General features: G+C 40.9%; 1 pseudogene; it reads left to right on the top strand.

Moving 5' to 3' along the window:
• Nucleotides 1–388: 388 nt before the first annotated feature.
• LOC132149705 (H-2 class I histocompatibility antigen, Q10 alpha chain-like) overlaps nucleotides 389–22,394 on the top strand; it is a 30,641-nt pseudogene continuing 8,635 nt past the window's right edge.

Here is a 22,394-nt window from a genome sequence, read left to right as displayed (position 1 = left end):
AAATTTTAAATCAACAGTATTGGCTATACTACACAAAATAAAAAGGCAGCCGTTTCTTCAACAAGACTACAACATGGGCAGTGTTCTTCATTATCAAGATACTTACAAATACATTAATTAAACCTGTCACTTATATCTTTTAAGTTCTTGTGCTTGTTTTAACTTTGTAGGTCACATGATCAACATTGCGTTCATACTTCATACGCATTTAGGCTGTAGAGTATGTACTCTTTTAGCGCTCGTTTAGTTAGTACTTATTGAAATTAAGTGCCTAATTAAAGGGTATGCGGCATCCCGACAAAATCTGGTATTTGAGATCTCGCGTGGTTCTGTGCGATTTGAACAACTTCAAGTTACGCCTCTTTCTTCAAGCTACGCTCCTGTCTTGCAGTCTGCAGACAGACCCTTCTCACTACTACTGCGCAGACTCAGGTCCCAGTTTCCCAAGATGTCCGCGGCTTCATTCCGTCGTCCGTCTTTTTACAGTCTGTGGTTTAGATGTTGACGAAAACCTAAGTAAAATTCACACATGGCTTTTCAAGTATGGACAGTGATTTCGAGTTTGCTCTGCTTTGTGTGTTTCTTCATGGAACCCCATCTTCTTCGAGCAGGTAGAATCATAAAAAAAGAAAGTGAAAGTAATTTGTAAGTCATCTTTGACACAATAGTATAACTGAAATGTGATCTACCATAACATCGTACATGAAATACAAACGTGTTTGTATAGTCAACTACTAACATAGCCCTATAAGAGTTTTGTCAACTAAACAAAGCGAACTATCTGCGAATAAATTTACGGAAATTTAAAGGTCCCATGACGTAGATTATTTTTTATGCCTTTGTAATTTTTCCTGAGGTGTACTTATATTGTTTGTTTTGACATTTAAAATTTTGAAATAAAAGGCATTTTTAAATCTTGAATTTAGTCCTCTGGCTTGAATGCTCTGTTTGAGACTCAGAGTAAACAACAACTGTTGTTTGGCTGACATTTGCTTCGAAATGCGTATTACATGTGGAACCCTTCTCAAATACTTTTAATACTTTTTTTTTAAATTAAGTTGGCTTGAGAAAGCCAACTTACTGAAATCCTATTTAAACTTCTTCTTCTTCTTCTTCTTCTTCTTCTTCTTATTATTATTATTATTATTATTATTTTTCTGGCCGCAAAATTTTTGGACACTAACGCCGCCTTCACACTGGCAGTTGAAATCAGCTCCGATACGGCAGCGAAACGACCGGAAGTCATTCATTTTCTATGGAGATTCGCAGACCGCATGCGAATGGGTCCGAACCAGGTGCGAACGAGTGCGGTGCGAAAAAAATCGTGTCCGTTGGCCATCCGGATGCGTTCAAAAAATTTAACTCTTGCGAAAGGCTACAGACGGTTCCTATCCGACAATTCCAGCGGAAGTTGGCGTTGCTATGGTACTGATAAACAAACCTGAATTCTTAACTTTTAATAAAATAAATAATGATTTTATAACGACAAGTTGTCATGTCATTTTTTCATTTTAATGATTTTATAACGTAATTTATGCAGTTAATACAATTAAATAATTAAATATTTAAATATTGTACAATTCAATGTTGTGGCCATTTTCCCGCTCATTCACATACAGCCAGAAAATTATATTATGGCTAATCGTAGACTTGTCAATGCTCTTGCTGTTGCTCTCCTATACTGGAGAAGCAAGCAAAAAAAAAAGAGATCCATGTGGGTAAAATACTACCTGGCAGAGAGGTATCAGTACGGGGAGTTTCACCGCCTGGTGGGTGAGCTGCGTCTGAACAACGGTGAGGATTTCAGGGAGTATTTCAGGGTGTCGCGCTGTCAGCCTTTCCAACCTTTCCGCCATTTTTGTTCTACTCGGTTCCGAGGCTTCCGACACTTTTCACCGTTGTGTACGACGTCCACTGGGGGCGTATTGCGTAATACGGAGCTGATTTCAACTGCCAGTGTGAAGGCGGCGTAACTCCTCCTAGACCGTTCAAGCTACATACTCCAAACTCGGGTCAGACCTTCATACTGTTCTGACTCGGTGTGCTATATCTTTTCAGACTGGTTTGAGTTACGGTTTTCTTAAAGATTTATATTAAAAATCATAAAAATGCCCAAAAATGACTTTCATTGACAGGATGTTTAGATGACCCAAGCTCCAAATCCCATTAGACTCAATCAAGCTTTGATGCTAATCAATTTAAACTCATTCATCTATCCATCCATCAATCTATCAATCTGACTATTTGTATCTATCTATCTATCTATCTATCTATCTATCTATCTATCTATCTATCTATCTATCTATCTATCCTAATAATATGCTAATCATGCTAAAATCATGCTAGCAACATGCTAGTCGCATAATAGCAACATGCTAGCAACATGCTAATCATGCTAGAAACATGCTAGCAACATGCTAGTCGCATGCTAGTCATGCTAGAAATATGCTAACAACATGCTAATCATGCTAGAAACATACTAGCAACATGCTAATCAAACTAGCAACTTGCAAGTCGCATGCTAGTCATGCTAGAAGCAAGCTAGCAACATGCTAATCATGGTAAAATCATGCTAGCAAAACATGCTAATCGCATGCTAGTCATGCTAGAAACATGCTAGCAACATGCTAATCATGCTAGAAACATGCTAGCAACATGCTAATCATACTAAAATCATGCTAGCAACTTGCTAACGACATGCTAGTCATGCTAGAAACATGCTAACAACATGTTAATCATGCTAAAATCATGCTAGCAACATGCTAACAACATGCTTGTCGCATGTAAGTCATGCTAGAAACATGCTAACAACATGCTAATCATGCTAGAAAACATGCTAGTCACATGCTAATCATGCTAGAAACATGTTAATCATGCTAAAATCATGCTAGCAACATGTTAGTCACATGCTAATCATGCTAGAAACATGCTAGCGACATGCTAGCAACATGCTAATCATGCTAGGGAAATGCTAGCAACATGCTAGTCATGCTAAAATCATGCTAGCAACATGCTAGTCGCATGCTAATCATGCTAGAAACATGCTAGCGACATGCTAGCAAAACATGCTAGTCGCATGCTAATCATGCTAGAAACATGCTAGTAACATGCTAGCATCATGCTAATCATGCTAAAATCATGTTAACAACATGCTATTCGCATGCTAGAAACATCCTAGCAACATGCTAATCATGTTAGCAACATGCTAGTCGAATGCTAGTCATGCTAGAAACATGCTAATCATGCTAAATTCATGCTAGCAACATGCTAGTCACATGCTAGTCATGCTAGAAACATGCTAATCATGGTAAAATCATGCTAGCAACATGCTTGTCGCATGGTAGTCATGCTAGTAACATGCTAGCAACATGTTAATCATGCTAGAAACATGTTAGTCGCATGCTAGTCATGCTAAAACATGCTAGCAACATGCTAGTCAGGCTAGAAACATGCTAGCAACATGCTAATCATGCTAAAATCATGCTAGCAATATGCTAGTCGCATGCTAGTCATGCTAGAAACATGCTAGCAACATGCTAATCATGCTAAAATCATGCTAGCAACATGCTAGTCATGCTAGAAACATCCTAACAACATGATAATCATGTTAACGATATGGTAGTCGCATGCTAGTCATGCTATAAATATGCTAATCATGCTAGAAACATGCTAGCGACATGTTTGTAGCATGCTAATCATATTAACAACATGCTAGCAACATTCTAGTTGCATGCTAATCATGTTAGAAACATGCTAGCAACATGCTAGTCATGCTATAAACATGCTAGCAACATGCTAATCATGCTAGAAACATGCTAGCAACATGCTATTCATGCTAGAAACATGCTAGCAACATGTTAATCATGCTAGAACCATGCTAGCGACATGCTAATGATGATAAAATCAAGCTAGCAACATGCTTGTCGCATGCTAATCATGCTAGAAACATGCTAGCAACATTCTAGTCATGTTAACAACATGCTAGTAACTTGCTAATCATGCTAGAAACATGCTAGAAACATGGTAGCGACATGCTAGTCATGTTAACAACATGCTATTCGCATGTTAATCATGCTAGAAACATGCTAGCAACATGCTAGTCATGCTAGAAACATGGTAGCGACATGCTAGTCATGCTAACAGCATGCTAGTAACTTGCTAATCATGGTAGAAACATGTTTGTCGCATGCATCCTTTCTGTCAAGCTAATCTATCTATCATTCTTTCTTTTGAACTAATTTATATCATTCTTTCTAACTAATCTATCTGTCATTCTTTCTAACTAATATATCTTTCTCTCTTTCAACTAATCTATCAATCCAACTTTAAACTATAAACTTCTAACTTCTTTAAACTTCTTCTAACTTTCTGGTCAGGCTTTCTCAAGCCAACTTAAAGTTTGTCTCGACAAACTTTTTTTTCTAGTTATTATTATTATTACAGCTGTCGAGATTAACGAATCGTGGAAGTGTTGATTAAAGCATTATTTTTTCGATCTTTTCACATCACATGAAAGGCTGTAGTGATGAGCATTGAGTAGACAGTCTGTTTATCATGTGAATGCAGTGATCTCATCATTGCAGCGCGTTTTCTCTCACAAAATGCTTTCACCACAACTAACAGCTAGTTTGGCAATAACGGCAGTTTGGGCAAGTGTGCAGAAGCGCGGTAAAGTTAGTTTTAGGTTTGATATTCGCTGGATATTCGCCTAGGCTTGCATTAGGGACCCTCTGCAAATTTACCTCTCAGTACAAAAAGAAGTCCAATAATCAATACAAATTATGTTTCCAACACCACAGAAAATGCCTTGTGGGCAAACTGACAGAAAGTATTTAACCAATATGTCGCTACAAACAATATAATAACTTAATAAAAGTTACTACAACGTTTGGGACATGAAAAAAACCTTATAGTGAATTACAGTAATTGTTTTCTAAGAATAATTATTTACTGTATGTACAGTAAGGGAGATATTGGGAAAAATTCACCTGTAGTAAGTCAGTCTTGTTAATAAAAATGCACTACAACCTCTGGAACATGAAAAAACCCTTTTGGTGAATTACAGTAATTGTTTTCTAAGAATAATTATTTACTGTACGTACAGTACCACAAATGTATTACAACCAGTGTCTGGAGTGCTACTCATGGACACCTAAAAAGTCCTCAGGAAGTCAAAATGTATTGGTATTACTTGTGCGTTTTGTCCCTAATGTAAGAAATACCAGGACACCCCACACAAACATACTCACTTTATATTTATTTGTATTCGCCTAATGGTTATGACATAGATGGGGAGTACAGTTAATAAGTTAATGACTGTGCTCTGTGTACCTGGATTAGGTTTGCCTTCATGAAAACTCTCCTGTAACGTCTTTTGTCGGACAGAGGGAGACTGGGCAGCTTGATTTTGTTCAGCCTCTTTACGTTTCAGGGTGTGTTGTTTGTTTGCAAGTGTTTAAAAAGGTTGCTTGTATTGTTGCAGTGTGTGACTCTCTTATGACAAATATTGTATCGTGTAATACATTTTTCAGCTGATGAGAAGTAGCACCACACCACGCTGTTTTCTACTTTCTGTCATCTTTCACGCGAGTCGAGACCTTGCATGTTATGTTGTGATGGTTAATGGCACATTGCACTGCGCGCAGCCGCAGACCAATCAGTGTTAACGTCATACCACTGCATCCGCGAGAGCTTTTCCTTTTATATCATACACACACCGTCCCGATTGGCCTGCACATACGGCTTAAAACATTTAGTTATAAAGAAATTATAAATATAATTAAGTATCGATACTTTGCAGAAAATATAGATACCAATATAGAAGATTCTGAGTATCGATATATCGATACTGCACCATCGATGTGCACATCCCTAGCTCTCATTTTCTCAAAGGCAGAGCAGGACATCCAGAGCTTGTTCACACCTATCGAAATTACTAGCCACTGGGGGAACCATAGACAGGCTAGGGGAACTAGTATTAATGTTAAAAAACCTCAAAGTAAAATTTTCATGTCATGGGAACTTTAAGCCAATTTATTAATTTGTGATTTATACTACAGCCACAACAGGATTATGTTTCAACACCTCAATTACTTTATTAAAAGAATAAGATCTTTCTACAGCTGACGTGTTTTGAGACCGTGTGCTTTACCCACCTAATTTTTTTACTGATTTCTCCTTCAGAAAAGTATCACTTTTATCACTTTTACACTTTAATAAGAAGCTATTTTATATTGCTCTTCATTGCAGAGAAACACTCGCTGTATTACATCTACGTGGGTTTGTCCAAACCTGTCGATCTGCCGGGCATCTATCAGTTCAGTGCTATGGGTCTGCTAGATGACAGACAGATCGACTCTTACAATAGTGAGGAACAGAAGAAGATTCCCAGACAGCAGTGGATGAAAGAGAAAATGACGGATGAGGAATACTGGGAAAAAGGCACCCAGTCCAGAAAGAGCAAAGAACAGTGGTTTAATGTGAATGTGATCTTTCTGATAAAACACATGAATCAAAGTGAATCAGGTGAGGAACATACAGTTTAAAGGGGACATTTGATGCTAAATTCACTTTTGTTATTTGCATAGATGTATCTTAGCAGTGTTTGGACACAACCAACCTACAATGATAAAAATCCATTCACTGCTTTTATTTTAATCCCCAAAAAACCTAAACTGTCTCAATTACGTAAACTGTCTCAATTACCAAGACATTTTGATGTTCTATGACGTCAACAATGTATCGTAAAGGGGGTCGCACACCAGACGAGGAGCACAGTGCCACGCCCCGTTGTGCCTTGTCTTCAAAATTCGAACACATTGTTTTCTACGAGTGTATGCACACTGGCGGCACCATTCGGCGTCTGTCCGCGGCACCCAGCTACAACTCAGGATGCTGTTCAAATTCCTGCCGCGCCACAGAGTGCCATCTGCATAGTTTTATATTAACCCTTATGCGTTGTTGGGGATTTTTCCGTCCACTAGGGGATAAAGTTGAGTCTTATTTTGTGCCACAGCTTTCTCTGTGTTTGAGCTAGTGGAATAATTTTTGGTGACAAATCTTATTTTGACCCATATTTTGGAAAATGCTTTGAAATTTTTCGAAAACTCAACGGTACACTGTGGGCAAATTCACTACCCTTTCGTTATGTTCGTGGATGAAAACATCCACTAAATTAAACTGCTGTAAAAATGTATCAGATAAATATATTTTTTTTTTGCATAAATCTATTAATCAACCTCAGTCCTGATCAAAACTACCAAATGTAAAAAAAAAAGATTTTAACTCTTTAATTACCAAGTTCATAAATGATGTCACTGATTTGGGGAAAAAAAACCCCACAAAATTACATATTTTCAATATAAAAAGTGATTGTGGACTGGATATTTTTTTTTACCTTTTATCACAGTCTTGGGCGTGTCAAAGATTAATAACAAGATAGGCTTTGATGCATTTTTAGTTTTTGTGCAGCATTAGATTTCAATTTTTTCTCCCTCATTTGTTGTTCGTGGCTGTTTTTGCCCCATTGAATTCCATTATAATGACATTTTTTTAATGCAAAGCCATGACACCATATAATCATGCATTCTTGATTGTTTTTGGTTTTCCCTTTTGGAAAGAGGTAAAAAAAATTATTATTACAGTTGAACACTAGGTGGGACCATTAACCCTTTAGATAGGCCTGTGCAAGAAAAGGCTTAGTTTCTGGCTTGTATATGGAGTTATATGGAGTATAACAGCAAATTATAGTGTGTGTGTGTGTGTGTGTGTGAGAGAGAGAGAGAGAAAGAGAGAGTGTGAGAGAGACCTTTGTGCACTTACCTTGATGTATCTGAAAAAAATCCAAATATGCACTTCATGCTCTCAGAAAAACATGGAGTAAACAATTAAAAAAAAGTGTGTTTATGTACCTGCTGCCTTTTGATGGTGAAAAGTATGGATGGCCTATGTATGAAATGCTCATCTTTTTTTGAAGGTAAAGCCAGTTTAAAACGTTAAAATCCAGTAAAACAATCTACTTTGCATCAAATTTATGAACATAATGTATTATGAACCAAAATGCAATGCCAACTTCAAATAAGCTGCAGCTTCCTGGAAGGGTCAAGCTGCATAATCATTTCTAAAACTTCAGTACAAGTCAAGCCCTTTCTCGTGTTGCTTGCTGCTCTTCTCACCATTAAATGACCAGCACGATGGCATGCAAGTGTTTAAATCCATGTACTTTGCTTTTGTTTAGTCTATACTTATCACCACCATTAAATGCAGCAGGTGCATAAAGACACTTTTGTTTACTCCATGTAGTTCTGAGAGCCGAGGTGTACATTTTGATTTTCTCAAATACATCAAGGTAAGTGCGCAAAGGTCTCTCTCACACACACACTCTCTCTTTCTCACACACACACATACACATACAATATAATTTGCTGTTATACTCCATATAGCTTCATATACAAGTCAGAAACTAAGCTTTTTTTGCACAGGCCTATCTAAAGGGTTAATGTTCCCACCTAGTGATCAACTGTAAAAAATAACAAATGTTACCTCTTCCCAACAGGAAAACCACCAACAATCAGAGAACTACTCACTTTACTCATTCAGCGAATGACTCACTTTCCTCATGCAGTGAACAACTCACTTTCCTCAACCGGCGACTCACTTTCCTCATGCAATGAACGACTCACTTTCCTCATGCAGCGGACCACTGACTCTCCTCAGCTGGCGACTTACATTCCTCAGCTGGCTACACACTCTCCTCACACAGCGAACAACTCACTTTCCTCAGCTGGCATCTCACTGTCCTCACACAGCGAACAACTCACTTTTCTCACTCAGCGGACCTCTGACTATCATCAGCTGGCGACTTACATTTCTCAGCTGGCTACTCACTCTCCTCATGCAGCGAACAACTCCCTTTCCTCAGCTGGCGACTCACTCTCATCACACTCATCACACAGCGAAGACTCACTTTTCTCACACAGCGAACAACACCCTTTCCTCAGCTGGCGACTCACTTTCCTCACGCAGCGGACCACTGACTCTCCTAAGCTGGCTACCTACTTTTCTCAGCTGGGGACTCACTTTCCTCACGCAGCGAACGACTCACTTTCCTCATGCAGCTGATGACTCAGTTTCCTCACGCAGCGAACCACTCACTTTCCTCACGCAGCGAATGACTCACTTTCCTCAGCTGTTCATGCATAGGGTTGGGTATGGCGTGCCTTCCGGTCCAAAAATAAGGCTACCGACTTGTTGTGGGAATTCACTATACAATTGCCAGTAGCCACTGAGATTACCAATAATTGGCCGGCTGTGCATCAGTATACAGACTCACCTCATGAAGCGAACGACTCGCTTTCCTCACGCAGCCGACGACTTGCTTTCATCACGCAGCCGACGACTCACTTTCCTCACGCATCCGATAACTCACTTTCCTCATGCAGCCGACGACTCACTTCCTCATGCAGTGAACGACTCCCATTCCTCACGCAACCGATGACTCACTTTCCTCACGCAGTGAACGACTCACTCTCCTCACGCAGCGAATGCCTCACTTTCCTCAACCAGCGACTCACTTTCCTCACGCAGTGAACGACTCACTTTACTCTGTTGGCAACTCACTGTCCTCATGCAGCGATCGACTCACTTTCCTCATGCAATGAACGACTCACTTTCCTCACGCAGCGGACCGATGACTCTCCTCAGCTGACGACTCACTTTCCTCATGCAGTGAAGGACTCACTTTCCTCACGCAGAGAATGACTCACTTTCCTCAGTTGGCAACTCACTGTCCTCATGCAGCGAACGACTCACTTTCCTCACGCAGCCGACGACTCACTTTCCTCATGCAGCGAACGACTCACTTTCCTCACACAGCGAACGACTCACTTTCCTCAACCGGCGACTCACTTTCCTCAGGCAGTGAACGACTCACTTTCCTCACGCAGTGAACGACTCAATTTCCTCACGCAGAGAATGACTCCCTTTCCACATGCAGCGAACAACTCACTTTTCTCAACCGGTGGCTCACTTTCCTCACGCAGTGAATGACTGACTTTCCTCATGCAGAGAATGACTCACTTTCCTCAGTTGGCAACTCACCGTCCTCATGCAGCGAACGACTCACTTTCCTCACGCAGTGAATGACTCAATTTCCTCGCGCAAAGAACGACTCCCCTTTCCTCATGCAGCGAACGACTCACTTTCTCAACCGGTGGCTAACTTTCCTCACGCAGTGAACGACTGACTTTCCTCACGCAGAGAATGACTCACTTTCCTCAGTTGGCAACTCACTGTCCTCATGCAGCGAACGACTCACTTTCCTCACGCAGCAAACGACTCACTGTCCTCATGCAGCGAACGACTCACTTTCCTGACACAGCAAACGACTCACTTTCCTCATGCAGCAAATGACTCACTTTTGCTCACGCAGAGAATGACTCACTTTCCTCAGTTGGCTACTCACTCTCCTCATGCAGCGAACAACTCGCTTTCCTCAGCTGGCGACTCACTCTCATCACACTCATCACACAGCGAAGACTCACTTTTCTCACACAGCGAACAACACCCTTTCCTCAGCTGGCGACTCACTTTCCTCACGCAGCGGACCACTGACTCTCCTAAGCTGGCTACCTACTTTTCTCAGCTGGGGACTCACTTTCCTCACGCAGCGAACGACTCACTTTCCTCATGCAGCTGATGACTCAGTTTCCTCACGCAGCGAACCACTCACTTTCCTCACGCAGCGAATGACTCACTTTCCTCAGCTGTTCATGCATAGGGTTGGGTATGGCGTGCTTTCCGGTCCAAAAATAAGGCTACCGACTTGTTGTGGGAATTCACTATACAATTGCCAGTAGCCACTGAGATTACCAATAATTGGCCGGCTGTGCATCAGTATACAGACTCACCTCATGAAGCGAACGACTCGCTTTCCTCACGCAGCCGACGACTTGCTTTCATCACGCAGCCGACGACTCACTTTCCTCACGCATCCGACAACTCACTTTCCTCATGCAGCCGACGACTCACTTCCTCATGCAGTGAACGACTCCCATTCCTCACGCAACCGACGACTCACTTTCCTCACGCAGTGAACGACTCACTTTCCTCACGCAGCGAATGCCTCACTTTCCTCAACCAGCGACTCACTTTCCTCACGCAGTGAACGACTCACTTTACTCTGTTGGCAACTCACTGTCCTCATGCAGCGATCGACTCACTTTCCTCATGCAACGAACGACTCACTTTCCTCACACAGTGAACGACTCACTTTCCTCATGCAGCGGACCGATGACTCTCCTCAGCTGACGACTCACTTTCCTCATGCAGTGAAGGACTCACTTTCCTCACGCAGAGAATGACTCACTTTCCTCAGTTGGCAACTCACTGTCCTCATGCAGCGAACGACTCACTTTCCTCACGCAGCCGACGACTCACTTTCCTCATGCAGCGAACGACTCACTTTCCTCACACAGCGAACGACTCACTTTCCTCAACCGGCGACTCACTTTCCTCAGGCAGTGAACGACTCACTTTCCTCACGCAGTGAACGACTCAATTTCCTCACGCAGAGAATGACTCCCTTTCCTCATGCAGCGAACAATTCACTTTTCTCAACCGGTGGCTCACTTTCCTCACGCAGTGAACGACTGACTTTCCTCATGCAGAGAATGACTCACTTTCCTCAGTTGGCAACTCACCGTCCTCATGCAGCGAACGACTCACTTTCCTCACGCAGTGAATGACTCAATTTCCTCGCGCAAAGAACGACTCCCCTTTCCTCATGCAGCGAACGACTCACTTTCTCAACCGGTGGCTAACTTTCCTCACGCAGTGAACGACTGACTTTCCTCACGCAGAGAATGACTCACTTTCCTCAGTTGGCAACTCACTGTCCTCATGCAGCGAACGACTCACTTTCCTGACACAGCAAACGACTCACTTTCCTCATGCAGCAAATGACTCACTTTTGCTCACGCAGAGAATGACTAACTTTCCTCAGTTGGCAACTCACTGTCCTCATGCAGCGAACGACTCACTTTCCTCATGCAGCTGACAACTTACTTTCCTCACGCAGCAACCGACTCACTTTTCTCGCGCAGTGAAAGACTCACTTTCCTCAACCGGCGACTCACTTTCCTCACGCAGTGAACGACTCACTTTTCTCACGCAGTGCACCACTGACTCTCCTCAGCTGACGACTCACTTTCCTTATGCAGCGGACCACTGACTCTCCTCAGCTGATGACTCACTTTCCTCACACAGCAGACCACTAACTCTCCACAGTTGGTGACTTACATTCCTCAGCTGGCTACTCACTCTACTCATGCAGCAAACAACTCACTTTCCTCAGCTGGCGTCTCACTTTCCTCACACAGCGAACGACTCACTTTCCTCACGCAGCGGACCACTGACTCTCCTCAGCTGGCGACTCACTCTCATCCGGCAGCGAAGACTCCCGTTGCTCACGCATCGAGCGACTCCCTTTCCTCAGCTGGTGACTCATTTTCCTCACGCAGTAAACGACTCCCTTTCCTCAGCTGGCGACTCAGTTTCATCACGCAGCGGACGAGGAAAGTAAGTCGTCCTGAATATGAACCTGAATATACTTTTTTTTTAAGTCCTGGGTAATTTGGTTAATGCTGGCAAAATAAAAGTTTCACTGAACATACAGTATACCTTGACTGCACCTTGTATTTTCCAATTTCTACATATCATGATTACACATTATTTAAGGGGTAAATATATTCTCTATCTCAACATTATTTTTCTCCTGGCTATAATAATTGTCTCTTGTTTATTGGTACAATAATTTTGATTAGTTTTGGAGTGGCAGTGATTTGTAGCTGGTAATGGATGGTAAAGAGGTTCTATTGAGTAAGATAGTGGCCTATCTTAAAAAGAATTTAACAAATGAACGTGAACTAGTTCGTTTTTAGATATGTGAACTTAGTTCATTTAAAAAAAAAAAAAGAACTATGAACATGAACTAGTTCATTATCATCTGTGTGAACTGAACTTTGAGCTAGTTCTTTTTAAGTATGAACTGGCACAACACTGTCCTCAGCTGGCGACTCACTTTCCTCACACAGTGAACGACTCCCTTTCCTCAGCTGGCGACTCAGTTTCATCACGCCCCGGACGACTCCCTTTCCCCAGCTGGCAACTTAGTTTCCTCATGCAGCGAACGGACTCACTTTCCTCAGCTGGCGACTCACTTTCCTCATGCAGTGAATGACTCACTTTCCTCAGCTGGTGACTCACTTTTCCTCACTTTCCTCCACTTTCCACACGCAGTGAACGACTCACTTTTCTCACGCAGAGAATGACTCACTTTCCTCAGTTGGCAACTCACTGTCCTCATGCAGCGAACGACTCACTTTCCTCATGCAGTGAACGACTCACTTTCCTCACGCATTGAACGACTCACTTTCCTCACGCAGAGAATGACTCACTTTCCTCACGCAGCCGACGACTCACTTTCCTCACGCAGCCGACGACTCACTTTCCTCATGCAGTGAATGACTCACTTTCCTCACGCAGCCGACGACTCACTTTCTTCACGCAGTGAACGACTCACTTTCCTCACGCAGCGAACGACTCACTTTGCTCATGCAGAGAACGAGTCACTTTCCTCAGTTGGCAACTCACTGTCCTCATGCAGCTGACGACTTACTTTCCTCACGCAGCGACCGACTCACTTTCCTCGCGCGGTGAAAGACTCACTTTCCTCAACCGGCAACTCCCTTTCCTCACGCAGTGAACGACTCACTTTCCTCACGCAGCGGACCACTGACTCTCCTCAGCTGACGACTCACTTTCCTCACGCAGCGGACCACTGACTCTCCTAAGCTGGCGACTCACTCTCATCACGCATCGAAGACTCACTTTTCTCATGCAGCGAACAACTCCCTTTCCTCAGCTGACGACTCACTTTCCTCATGCAGTGAATGACTCACTTTCCTCAGCTGGTGACTAACTTTTCCACCACTTTCCACACGCAGTGAACGACTCACTTTTCTCACGCAGATAATGACTCACTTTCCTCAGTTGGCAACTCACTGTCCTCATGCAGCGAACGACTCACTTTCCTCATGCAGTGAACAACTCACTTTTCAATTTGCATACAAAACGTCCCCAGTTATTGACTTACATCAAGAGTCTTTCCCCCTGAAATTTAGAAATCTAAATTGCTGAATTTAGAAGAAATCTACAGATGTAAACAGATGGAGGATACACTCTAAAAAATGTAGTAAATCTGAGTAACTGCATCTGGTACATTAATAAATAAAACTGAGTAGAAATAAGTTAACATTAAACTTTAAAAATAACAATATTTATAAATTAACTATTTAAGTAATTTAACTTTTTTTATTTCCTCAACCTTTATAAAATAGTATTCCATACCACCACAAATACATACATGACTTTGGCTTTTATTGAATTTTTACTCAATTATTTTGGTAAGTTTAATTTTAAAAGTGTTATGTATTCTGATAACACCAAAATAATTAAAACGATGTAGTGCCTTGTGCAAAAATAAACAAATTATTAGTAAAACACGCCCCTCTGTTTGATGCAGTTATTTAGCTTATTCTAAATATGAAGAGTTCAGATGAAAAAATCTGAAATTTCCTCCAATAATGATCATTTTTATCAAGCTTGTATGTTTATGTTCACTTATTTCACATTACTGGCAATGGAAATTACCTATTAATTTTCATTTAAGTTAAAAAAAAAAGCTCATAAGAAAATTTCAGATGGCACTTAGAGGCTTTTGCATCTGAACTCTTCATATATACTTGAAACTAGTAGCATAGAAAATGTGTTCAGAACGTGCACATTGTGGAATGGTTTCCTTTGCTGCTCTATAAACCTAGTGAATACTAAGGAGACCATGGTTTCTGTGAACTGATTATTTTGTAGACATCTTTTGAAAATGAAACAATTGCGTGAGTTTGAGGAAGATAAAATTAATTAACTTTTTAAATTATTTTTTTAAAAGGAAGTCAGAGTTGCGTTACTATATATATATATATATATATATATACTTTTTTGTAAAAAAAAAAAAAAAAAAAAAAAACCTAATTATGAGAAGTGCCCTTTATTTCACTTGAGCCCCTGCCCCTCAAAATGTCTGTGCACGTCCCTGCCTACACGAGGAGCGTGAGGAAAGTGAGTCTTTCGCTGAGGAAAGAGAGTCGTTCGCTGCGTGAGGAAAGTGAGTCGCCAGCTGCGTGAGGAAAGTGAGTCACCAGCTGAGGAAAGTGAGTCTTTCGCTGAGGAAAGTGAGTCGTTCGCTGCGTGAGGAAAGTGAGTCGCCAGCTGAGTTAAGTGAATCGTTCGCTGCGTGAGAAAAGTGAGTCATTCGCTTCGTGTGGAAAGTGAGTAGCCGGCTGAGGAAAGTGAGTCGTTTGCTGCGTGTGGAAAGTGAGTAGCCGGCTGAGGAAAGTGAGTCGTTCGCTGCGTGTGGAAAGTGAGTAGTCGGCTGAGGAAAGTGAGTCGTTCGCTGCTTGTGGAAAGTGAGTAGTCGGCTGAGGAAAGTGAGTCGTTCGCTGCTTGTTGAAAGTGAGTCGCCGGCTGAGGAAAGTGAGTCGTTCGCTGCGTGAGGAAAGTGAGTCGTTTGCTGCGTGAGGAAAGTGAGTCTTCGCTGCGTGAGGAAAGTGAGTCGTTTTCTGCCTGAGGAAAGTGAGTCATTTGCTGCGTGAGGAAAGTGAGTCTTCGCTGCGTGAGGAAAGTGAATTGCCAGCTGAGGAAAGTGAGTCGTTTGCTGCGTGAGGAAAGTGAGTCTTCGCTGCGTGAGGAAAGTGAGTCGTTTGCTGCGTGAGGAAAGTAAGTCTTCGCTGCGTGAGGAAAGTGAATCGCCAGCTGAGGAAAGTGAGTCGTTTTCTGCCTGAGGAAAGTGAGTCGTTCGCTGCGTGAGGAAAGTGAGTCGTTCGCTGCCTGAGGAAAGTGAGTCGTTTGCTGCGTGAGGAAAGTAAGTCTTCGCTGCGTGAGGAAAGTGAATCGCCAGCTGAGGAAAGTGAGTCGTTTGCTGCGTGAGGAAAGTGAGTCTTCGCTGCGTGAGGAAAGTGAGTCATTTTCTGCCTGAGGAAAGTGAGTCGTTTGCTGCGTGAGGAAAGTGAGTCTTCGCTGCCTGAGGAAAGTGAATCGCCAGCTGAGGAAAGAAGTTTGTCAGTTTACATCTCCATACATTCATTTTGTCATTAATTTTAATAATCATCTAGTGAGATTTTTGAATGCATAAGCAGTCAGACAACAGCCGGTGCTCTACACAAAGTAAAAGTTGCACGATTACTGATTTCTACTAGTCGATTTATTATTTAAAAAATACTTTAGTTACTCGACTACTTGTGGTTCATGCTACTGTAAATGAAAAGACATTTTTTTATCAATAAACGCTTATTAATTCATAGCCTTATGCAGCAATTACATATATAAATTGTCAAAACTATTATGACATTACATATTTACATTTTTATGTAACAGCCAGTATTTGTATTTGTGTCTGTAACAATCACAACATTTTTCGTATCTGCATTCGGATACTACATCGTACAATACTTGATAAGACCGTTATGGCTTTTTTTTCATAGTTATCACTGAAAAAAGTAGGTGAGTTACCAGCTGAGGAAAGTGAGTCTTTCGCTGAGGAAAGTGAGTCGTTCGCTGCGTGAGGAAAGTGAGTCGCCAGCTGAGTTAAGTGAATCGTTCGCTGCGTGAGGAAAGTGAGTCGCCAGCTGAGGAAAGTGAGTCATTCGCTTCGTGTGGAAAGTGAGTAGCCGGCTGAGGAAAGTGAGTCGTTTGCTGCGTGTGGAAAGTGAGTAGCCGGCTGAGGAAAGTGAGTCGTTCGCTGCTTGTGGAAAGTGAGTAGTCGGCTGAGGAAAGTGAGTCGTTCGCTGCTTGTGGAAAGTGAGTAGCCGGCTGAGGAAAGTGAGTCGTTCGCTGTGTGAGGAAAGTGAGTCGTTTGCTGCGTGAGGAAAGTGAGTCTTCGCTGCGTGAGGAAAGTGAGTCGTTTTCTGCCTGAGGAAAGTGAGTAATTTGCTGCATGAGGAAAGTGAGTCTTCGCTGCGTGAGGAAAGTGAATCGCCAGCTGAGGAAAGTGAGTCGTTTGCTGCGTGAGGAAAGTGAGTCTTCGCTGCGTGAGGAAAGTGAGTCGTTCGCTGTGAAGAAAAGTGAGTCATTTGCTGCCTGAGGAAAGTGAGTCGTTTTCTGCCTGAGGAAAGTGAGTCGTTCGCTGCGTGAGGAAAGTGAGTCGTTCGCTGCCTGAGGAAAGTGAGTCGTTTTCTGCCTGAGGAAAGTGAGTCGTTCGCTGTGTGAGGAAAGTGAGTCGTTCGCTGCCTGAGGAAAGTGAGTCGTTTACTGCGTGAGGAAAGTGAGTCTTCGCTGCGTGAGGAAAGTGAGTCGTTTTCTGCCTGAGGAAAGTGAGTCGTTTGCTGCGTGAGGAAAGTGAGTCTTCGCTGCCTGAGGAAAGTGAATCGCCAGCTGAGGAAAGAAGTGTGTCAGTTTACATCTCCATACATTCATTTTGCCATTAATTTTAATAATCATCTAGTGAGATTTTTGAATGCATAAGCAGTCTGACAACAGCCGGTGCTCTACACAAAGTAAAAGTTGCACGATTACTGATTTCTACTAGTCGATTTATTATTTAAAAAATACTTTAGTTACTCGACTACTTGTGGTTCATGCTACTGTAATTGAAAAGACATTTTTTTATCAATAAACACTTATTAATTCATAGCCTTATGCAGCAATTACATATATAAATTGTCAAAACTATTATGACATTACATATTTACATTTATATGTAACAGCCAGTATTTGTATTTGTGTCTGTAACAATCACAACATTTTTCGTATCTGCATTCGGATACAACATCGTACAATACTTGATAAGACCGTTATGGCTTTTTTTTCATAGTTATCACTGAAAAAAGAAGGTTATGTTAAACTAAAATAATTATTAATTTCTAAAATAATATTTATCATGCAAGCAGAGAGATGTCATGACAAACGTTTAGTGATCATGAACGACTGAATCAATTCAATGTGCACATTTTCATTACATTAACTCTTTAAGCAAGTCTTAATGTTTAGTGAACTTCACTAAACAAATGTGTGTGTGCCGCATAGACCAGCAAAAGATAAAGATGCAAATATGTAGGGCAAATAGAAAATGTATCCATATCTAAGTTGATTATTAGCCTGCTCTCGAGAGAGAACTGGTTTTTGAGAGACTGAGACGCAGCACGGCTGTTTGATTGGTGAGCGCGCTGTGCTTAATCCATTCATTCGTATCATATCGTAGCCTAAGGTTTTAATCATTGATTTTTAAACATATACAAAGAATAGAACATGTATGATGTATTATTATAGGTGATATTATTCTTGCCAAGCTCTGATTTTTGAGAGATGCACGGAGAGACAACAGCAATGCTGTGTTTGATTTGCGCTCTTTTCACTCAAAGTTTACATTGATTCACTTCACACTCGTGACTTTAGAGGTCTGTGTATAATATTGCGCTGATCCCCTCACTCAACTGTTATCTAGCAAACTCGGGACTGTGCCAGCTTCAGCCAAGTATTCAGGCAGAATTATTCCTTGTCTGTTATTCGTTTTTGAAGCCATTATCCGTGACATTCGGAATAAGGTATTTGGCTTCAGGCACACCCCTATTTACATATTTTAATTTTACATTCAACATAGATAAGGTCATAGAAAGTAACAGCTACACGCAATATTGTAATCCTAAAATTCACGTCTTACTTGCAAACTCTTTGTATGCATTATGGTTAAAGGGTTAGTTCACCCAAATAACAAAATTATGTCATTAATAACTCACCCTCATGTCGTTCCAAAACCCGTGAGACCTCAGTTCATCTTCGGAACAGAGTTTAAGATATTTTAGATTTAGTCCGAGAGCTCTCAGTCCTTCCATTGAAGCTGTGTGTACGGTTTACTGTCCATATTTTGAAGCATTGAAAATACATTTTGGTCCAAAAATAGCAAAAACTACGACTTTATTCAGCATTATCTTCTCTTCTGTGTCTGTTGTGAGAGAGTTTAAAACAAAGCAGTTTGTGATATCCGGTTCACGAACGAATCACTCGATGTAACCGGATCTTTTTTAACCAGTTCACCAAATCGAACTGAATCGTTTTAAACGGTTCGCGTCTCAAATACGCATTAATCCACAAATGACATACAAATTTTCAACTCAACAAACATATTTCAACTCTTATGGTAAATATTATATAGAGAACAGCACCTACCGGAGAGATTAACTTACACTGTCAGGCAGAAAAAAATAGGCGACGTCTGACCTGAGGCAACAATAAGACCAGGCGGGAAAATTTAACTGACTAACTTAACGCCACCTATGTTGTACAAAAGCGGATATTGTGAACCAACTTCATTTAAATCATATCGTGAATTGATACACACAGAACTACACTTACCAGAGCGATCACAATGAAGGAATAAAAGACACCGCTTAAGGAAACACGAAAATGAAACAGGAGCAATGAAAATGGCGTTTATAAAAAAGCGATCGAACTGCGCATGCTCATCAGCCTTTCTGGGCAATACTAATAACCAACTTAAAGTTGTTAGTTGTTCTAACTTGAAATATTAATTTGGTCAAATAAATTGATCTAAATTTCTTTTTAACTTAATTTTCTGTGTTATCTAAACTTTTTAATGTTAAATAGTTGAATTAACTTTAAAAACTGAGTTTGTAACTGTAAGTTGGATTTTTTACAGTGTAAGACTTGCAAAGTACTGTACTTTACAAATGACATTGTTGCTACTTTATAAAGAATGAGCATACAGGAATTCACAGAACTGATTAAAGACAGTGACAGACAGCACTCATTTTAACTAAATATCAGAGTGATTGACAGAGATACAGTAGAAATGAAATACACAGATACAGTAGTAATGGAATACATTAATTAGGCTTAGAGTAAGGGAAACTTGGGAAATTAGAGCATCCAAGGAGTGTGTGAAAAATATGGATTTATTTTAAATATTTTGTAATGTTCTTTAATGTTATCCATAGTTTTTTGTGGCTCTTTTTAATTTTTTTTATTTATAAGTATCGGTTCAGGCACCGTCTAGGCACCGGTACCATTTTAAAATTATCGAAATGGCACCAGTATCGTAAAAAAGAACAATCGGTACCCAACCCTATTCGTGCATACAGAAGATTCATAAAGTTGCAAAGATTAAAGTCTCAAACTCAAAGAGATATTCTTTAAAATTAAAAATTTAAGACATCCACACCCCCCTAGAACGCCTCACAAGCAAGTGACTAAAACTGCAATTCATCGACCGATCACTTGAGGCTGGCTGCAGAAGGGAAGATGTCAGCAGTCAATCCCATGGACTCCCCATGTTAAAATGCCCAACTTTACAGCATGAATAAACATGTTTACAGCCTGGTGCAAAAAATTATTTTGGTCTATATAGCTAATTTTGCCCTTCATGACAACTGTGAGGGGGGAGAATTTTTTATAACTTAAAGCTTGGCATAATTTAAAGACTTAAAGCTTGGCATAATTAAGGGCATGGCCACTTGAGTGACAGGTGGATTGCGGCTGCTGACACTGCCGTCGTGCGTGTGGGGATGGCTTCAGCAACCAGCTCCCGCCTTTTTGCCCATTTACGATTTAGTGTAACTTTGATACTCGCTGTAGTATTGTTGTAGCCACCATATAGTGGAGCGCAGTGTGTTTCTTTGCGAAAGCCAAACTACTAGTGTTCCTGTAGCTCAATTGGTAGAGCATTGCGCTATCAAGCGCAAGGTTGGGGGTTCGATTCCCCGGGAAAACATGATAGGTAAAAATTGATAGCCTGAATGTACTGTAAGTCGCTTTGGATAAAAGCGTCTGCTAAATGCATAAATTTAATTTAATTTGTTCTTCCAAAAGAGGACACGACTAGAAATCAGTGGTTAAGTTATATTTACAAAACTGTTCCAGAACAGTCCAACATTTTATGGAAAACAATGTGTTTTTGAACCTTAAACTGCATAAAAACATATCATAACACCAAATACACAAAATAATGTTTTTTTTCAGCAACGTCATATGACCCCTTTAATTAGATAGAGACAGAGCGCATTTAGGCCACGTCCACTGGTCAGGAGGAAGCAATCCAACCCACTCCATTGACTTTGTATTGCAGGAAGCTGCCTCCTTGTCATTTCTGACTTATAACAAAACACAGAACAAAGTCTGAAAGCTGCTGTGTGACAAAGTGTACAGTAAACAGAACTATGTTTTTGTAAGCTATTAAACCCTGAAAGCCAGCTTTTAAGGAGACAAAAAAATGGATACAGGCAATGAGATGTGAAACATTAGCAGGAAAAATTGGTAAATTGTGGGGCCTTGACAGTAATGATTTAGTATGAGTAAAATTGAGTCTCTCAATATATCTCCTCCTCTCAGATTCTCATAGGGTGGTGAAATAATTAGGGCTGTCAATGTTAATGCATTAACGCATGCAATTAATTTTTCAATCTTTAACAAGTTAAAATAATTTAAAATTATTTTATTTCAAAAATACTGAAGCACAATTTCTATTTTAACCCTTTAACACAATTTTGCTTCTCTGCTTGTGATCAGATAATTTTAAGCTGCTAAACTCTAGTAAAAGTTTTCATTCCAATGATCCAGAGAGCGAATGTGTTCAAACAATCCGTCCAGAACAGCATTAATATAAATGACACCAGGATGATTTCATCAGAGATTGCAGAGAGAATGGAGACTCGCGTCACATTTTCAGTGAATTATTCCAGTGTGTTTCGGATTAAAACACAAGCTCTGTCATATTCTGTGATTGTCTCTGAAGAGCGCGACCTCTCACATGCTACACGCACTGTCTGAAGTATAGACTGAACGGCTTGTCAACACATCCACCACTGTATAGCCAGATGAGAGGCTACTGAATAACCAGTGTCTCGCTAGTAAAGTTTTGATGGATGAAGACTTTAGTCAAAGTAAAGACTACTGCGGTGGTGTACAGGAGTCATACAGTAAGCATGCGTGATTCCGTTATAATCTGTTTTGAACAGTCATGTACTGTACATGTTGCTGTGTTATGCTATACCAAAGAGTATATAATACCCAAGATGTGTCACTCATATAGTTTTGAATGGGGAGAAATGCAAGGCCACTCAATCGCAGGAATTCCCGCCTTCTGAATGAAAAAGCCAGTCACAAATCAGTAAAGTCAGCGCGTCACTGCAGCTGCCGTTAGAAGTTCTCTTAGGACAGTGCATGCACACGGGCTGATCTAGCCTGAACAATAAGCTTTTTATAAGGCTATTTGAGCAAAAGTAACAACATTTATGAAATAGCTGCTTTCAGATTTTGTTGATGATTTCAAA

The sequence above is a fragment of the Carassius carassius genome, chromosome 9 (assembly GCF_963082965.1).
Source record: "Carassius carassius chromosome 9, fCarCar2.1, whole genome shotgun sequence".
NCBI lineage: Eukaryota > Metazoa > Chordata > Actinopteri > Cypriniformes > Cyprinidae > Carassius > Carassius carassius.
The sequence above is the reverse complement of the archived record's forward strand: the minus strand, read 5'-3'. Positions and strand labels throughout refer to the sequence as shown.